The sequence below is a fragment of the Tamandua tetradactyla genome, chromosome 7 (assembly GCF_023851605.1).
Source record: "Tamandua tetradactyla isolate mTamTet1 chromosome 7, mTamTet1.pri, whole genome shotgun sequence".
In the NCBI taxonomy this organism is placed as follows: Eukaryota; Metazoa; Chordata; class Mammalia; order Pilosa; family Myrmecophagidae; genus Tamandua; species Tamandua tetradactyla.
The window spans coordinates 108,831,718-108,837,587 of NC_135333.1; the positions used below are offsets into that span (position 1 = coordinate 108,831,718).

A 5,870-nucleotide genomic window follows, 5' to 3' on the forward strand; every position below is an offset into this window, starting at 1 on the left:
CAGTGGTAGAATTCACCACCTTAACTGCATAAGATTTGGATGCAGAAGTACAATTTCCATTACTGAGGTGGTTCTTTGTATAGAACCACCATACAAAGAGGCAATATATGCACATTGTGGACCCCAGCTTTCTACTCATTTTCCTGGTTCTGACCATGCCTATCAAGAGTATCCTCAAAAATAGCATCTACTCCTTAACTCCAATTTACTGAGAGGTATAATCTTCCACAGGTGTCTGCACACACTGCACATCAATGATACATCTTAAGCTTGAATTTTACTGCATACCCTAATGTGTCCATTGGGTCACTGATTCCAACTCACAGTTGGGAACATTCTCTAAGTTTCTGTGCCTCTCTACATAGACTGTTTTTGGATGAGGTCTAATTTTTACAGTAAGAACCATGTTCTGTTAATACTGTTTTGTGTTCTTAATTCGACGATGGCAGATAGAGTGGTGTGGTAAAAAAGAAACCAGGTGGGAATTTAGTTCTTAACAGCATTGCAAGGTAACTATGCTAAATCAGACCAACCAGACCACTCACTGGGATAATAAACCCCTTCCTCATAGCAGGGAAATTGTGAAAAGTTCCTGTGCCTTACAGTAGAATGAAATCTCCCAGAATGTTTTCAGTCATCTTTGCTCATATGTGATTTAAATCAATGTCTTTTTTTTTTTTTGGTAAAAGAAAGCTTCTTTTGATACTTTTTTTGAAATATCCCATTAGCAATGCTTTTAAAAAAATGTTGAATACAAAGGAATGTCCTTGTCTTCATTATTTTTTACTGGAATGAATTATAAATTCCCATTAAGTATTCTAAAAAATTAAAAAATAAGTAATGGAGAATTTTTTCATATGTTAGAGAGGCACCACAATTATTGGATTCCCTTTGAAAACAAAGTAGACAAGGATGTCTTCTAATTTCATGTTACCCCAACAATATTAAAAATGCTTTCAATGATTTTCCATTTCCAAAAACAATTAAATATAATATAAAATCTCAGTAAGACATTTTATTTAATTTGACAGATGGGTAGCAAAATTCATCCAGAATAATAAGGCAAAACTTCTAAAACAATCACGGTATTAATGGAGTTATTTTCAAAATTTTACTTCCCAAATTGCAGCCACTGGTTATATCACATTAAAACAAGTATCAACTGGTAGAATATAAATATATTAGAGATGCAGGAAAATTTTCATCCTGCGATGAAAAATGCATAATAAAAAATGATAAAGGAAGGTTCACTAATAAATGATATTAAAAATGTCATCCATTTAAATAGAAAATATTATCTACTGTGAGTCAAGTACCAGGCTTAAAGAATTTGAATATAAAGAAAATATCATTGGCAAAACATCTCCTATGTAAATAGCATCAAGTGATGGAATATTGATGTCACTGAATGTCATCAAGATGACCTAGGATTCCATCCTGAACAATTGGGTGGAAAGAGATAATACCTTACTAGACATTGAGAAGACTGAAAGGAACAGCTTTTGGAGGTAAGAAAAGGTTTACTGTTGGAAATATGTTTGCAAGCCTATGAGACACCAGAAATTTCAAATACATTGTTAGATACATGAATCTGGGCCTCAAAAGAGAAATCTGGTAGTTTTTACAACTGACTGGTCAATTATACTAATTTGCTTTTGTTACAATCATCTTGCTCCCAGACTAAGGGGTGGTGAAAGGATTTGTTGGGTACTGCAAGTTACTTCTAGATTATAGGGTTCTAGGATGTAGACCTAGGAAGTAACAAGAACTTTTGGAGAGAAGACTCTTGGTCAAGTAGGACTTTGAGATAGCCAGAACAATGGTGGAGGGCAGATTTTGCAAAAAAAAAAAAAAGCTAAAGATAACATCCCATGAGAGGCCTATTGACTTCTAGCATGTGTGTATGCCCTGGGCCTCAAATATATATCCACCATGCCTTGCTAACCTATCTGCAGTCCCAAATCTATGAGCCTAGAAGATGCCTGGGAAAAAGCTGCCTTCTTATTTTCCTAAGTTTTGAGGGAATGGGGACAAGGGTATATGTAGAGCAGAAATAGCACATCCAACATGTCACTACATTTCTAATATCACAACCATATTTCAACATAGGTCTGAGTGTTTTTGATAATCCAGTAGCAAAAAAGGGAAAAGAAATAGGTAGCATAAAAATTGGATAGGGCAAAGTGGCAAGAAAGAAAACCACGCTGGTGATATGCTTGTTTACTTGGATGCACTCAGCTCCTATCTAAAGTGATGACCTCTACTTGTGCACTCTATTTTCCTACTAGAGGGCATTGTTTCAGCAATTCTCCCCTTTTTAACAGAATCACTTTTCTTTTTTTTTTTTGTTTTATTTGGGAAAAGTGCTTCTTACAAAAGGGCAGCTGCAAAATACAGAGACCTCTGCAACAATTACTTGTTTTCTCTTAGAGTGAAAGAATGAGTGGGATCCAAGGAATCAAAGCAGTAGATGGATAAATCAGGAGTATCTCCAAGCTATTTTCAGGAAATAGAGCAACAAAATGCAAAGCTAAAATTTCCAATTAAAGAATTCTTCTAAAGACTTAACTTCAGCTTGTCTAGTAGATGACCACCCCCTCTCCCATTAGTGGAAAAGTATAACTGATTATTGCAAATCAATGACTCCACTACAATGAACACCTTAGAAACATAGTTTTGAATCACATCTGTCTCCTGCAAAGCTCAGAGAAGGAAAGAGGAAAATACCCACAAAAACAAACACAAAAACCCGACCAAACCCCTCAAACGAGGACAAAGATTTTTCAAAAAGTGCCTGGACTGGAAAGGCTAGGAGATTAGAAAACATTAAATACAACTGTGTATCCAAGACCCAACTTGTGTGAATATATGGGATAACCAGGAAGTTTAAACCTCTATGGCTAACCCCATTTCTATATTTATAAAGACAGAACAAGCTAGCACTGCTATATTAACTACCACCAATATCAGTATACTGCTTTGTCCTTTAAGATCTATCTTCCACACTATGCTGAAATCACTAAACCAAGTTTCCTACTAAGGCTAAGAATACGGCATCTATGTAGGGATGAAAAGCTTATCACACACTCAGGCTCACACATGCCAAGTCTATCAGCCCTTGGAGTTAACTTTCAATTTAGCATTTATTTTATGCCACTATATCTTTTAATCTGTTCTTTCACAATTTTCCTATCATGCTAAACACAGTAAAAATCTCAACACATTCGCACCTGGTTCTGGTTACCCAGTAGTATTACACATGTGCAATTAAACAAGAGACCAAAACCACAGAACAAGTGCATGTGGTGGGGATTACAGGGTATGGAACAGATATAAAAACACAAATATGCAGATTTCACCAGGAACCTTAAATATCCACCTCTGAAGTCTGTAGCCGAAGTCTACTTGCCAGTTCAGTTCCCTTCACTCATCACCCCTATTTTCAGACCCCAAAGCACAACCAATGCTTTTTTTGAACCTGGGGTCCTCAAAATGAGTGTGGAAAGTCCATTAATACTATCCTAGAACTGTGTGAATCTGGTTGAAAACAGATGGCGCAATAAACCTACACTAACTGTCTGACAGTTAAATTCATATTACAAAAAAAACTAACTTTAAGATTTATTTTTTGTAACTTTTTAAACAGAGAAAACAACACACTCCTTGGGGAAAGGTGAGGGATTGAGAAGACAGACCTTGGGTAAAAATTATTACAACAGCACCTGGAATTGATAGGCCTGCCTAGGAGAGAAACACAGGCACTGCCACACCACCACAGGTAATAACCACTGTCTGAGGCTCAGCAGACCAGTTCATAATCCACTGAAAGTTGCTATAGATCCAAGTCATAAAAATCTTCCAGCTCATCATGAAACAAGTCCCATTCATCTTCAGAGTCTGTCAGATCGTCGTCCCCACCTGCAGCCAAAAGCATAAGCAACATCTCGCCCAGCTCAAAGGTGACAACCTCTTCTTCATCGTTGTTAAAGGGATTGCTGTTCTCTCTTTCCTCAATGAGCTCCCAGAAGTGGTTCCTTCGTTGGGCCCGGTATCTGCTTGATGTTCCCACTTTCTGTCTCTGTGGCTCCTCTCTACGGCCATCAGAGTACGCATGCTTGTAAAAACAGTTCCCTCCAAATGGACAGCTCCCACGTCCTTCATCAAAATACCTGCACGCCTTGTTGCTCATTGCCTCCTTGTATTTCTGAATGAGTTTCTGCTTCTCTTCTTTCTCCTCCACCCAGTACTCACTTGGAATGACAAAGTTAGATGTGATCCGGCATTCTGGGCAGGACTTTATGATCTTGCTCTCAAATTGCTTAGCGCTCCTCCACTTGCGAATACACTTGAGACAGTAGGTGTGGTTGCAGTTGGAGAGAATTCCAAAGCGGCGCTCACTGGGGTTGGCTTTCTCATAGACAACCTCCATGCAGATTCCACAAACCATGTCTTTACTGCGCTGGACAGCAAATGAGAGCTCCATGTCCTTCTCATGGGCCTCAATGCAAGATTTTATATGTTGGGATCTCTGGGCAGCATCCATTGGATGTAGGACCTGCAGCCCACACATATCACATGAATCTCCATGGAGATACACACAGTTCTCCCCATATCGGCACTCTCCCACTGCAGCATAGGGGCAAAGCTGCTTCTTTGTTTCCACAGCGGTTTGCTCTTTCTCTGATTCTTCCTTGGTCACTGAGCCCTGCAGGGGTGCTTCAGTGCAGGAAGGGGCAGTACGGCCACAGTAGGGTTGCCCAGGAACAAACTCAATGGCATTCACCCAGTCTTCTGTTCCTGCTCCTATGGTTGCAAAGTTTGAATTTCTTGACTCAGCTTCACCCCCACTCATTTCAACAAGAGGTCCGACTACCGGTGACAGACTTGAGGAAGCAGCAAGGGATGACTTTGCAGTTAGATCTGCAGCAGTTGCTTCATCCTGTTTCAATGGCTTGCTATGTTCATATCTGCAGTGGTCTCCGTAAATACAGTACCCTCGCTGAAAATACTTGCAAACTACACCATATGGACTGTCAGAGAGGTCATGTGAGTAGCGACAGTTATCTCCTTCCTTACAAACCCCATGCATAAAATACCTGCAGGTGACCTGTTTAGTCCAGCCGCCGCTACTACCGTCGCTGCCGCCTCCCCCTCCTCCCGCCCCCAGGGACGGGGAGGTGACTGTGGGGATAGGGATGGGGGAGGCCGCTGCCACCGCCGCCGCTGCCGCTACCGCTCCCGCTCCTGATGTTGTGGCTGTTGTTCCGGGAGCTGCAGCCTCCGCCATTACTGTTTATCCCACACAGCAATGGCACCGGAACTTCCCGGATCACATAGTTCCGGTCCGGCTTCGCGGAGAGCGCGGCCAGGGGAGGGGAAGGGGACTGAGGCAACCGCTAGCTCCCCGTCAGTCTCCGCGCCGCATCTCCTTGCGCTCAGGCAACTTGAACTGCCAGGACCCGGCCTGACCGCCCTCCGCCCCCAGAATCACTTTTCTTTTTATTGTTGTTGCAATTGTTTTTTATATCATTTAAACATGCTATAATTTCTCCTATTACTTATCACTTCTTAGATATCAACCAAACCCCTCTAGCTTTCATATGGTTTAAGTTTACATGATATATCTTTTTGGCTTATGCATATTTCATATTTATATTTATGTTTCAACCTTATAATTTTATTCAGTCTACAGTCTCTTCCTTTTAATTGGAATTTTAGATCATTTACAAATAATGTAATCAGGATATAAGGTGACCATCATTTGTTTTCTGATTTTCTATTGTATAATTTGTTATTTTTTTGCCTCTTCTTTTAGAATAATTGAATATTTTTTAGTGCTTTTCTTTATTCTTACTATTGGATTATTAGCT

The 5,870-nt window shown here is 40.2% G+C and overlaps 1 pseudogene; it reads right to left on the minus strand.

Moving 5' to 3' along the window:
• Nucleotides 1–2,327: 2,327 nt before the first annotated feature.
• On the minus strand, nucleotides 2,328–5,385 carry LOC143691753 (E3 ubiquitin-protein ligase makorin-1 pseudogene; annotated as a pseudogene).
• Between the last annotated feature and the right edge of the window lie 485 nt (nucleotides 5,386–5,870).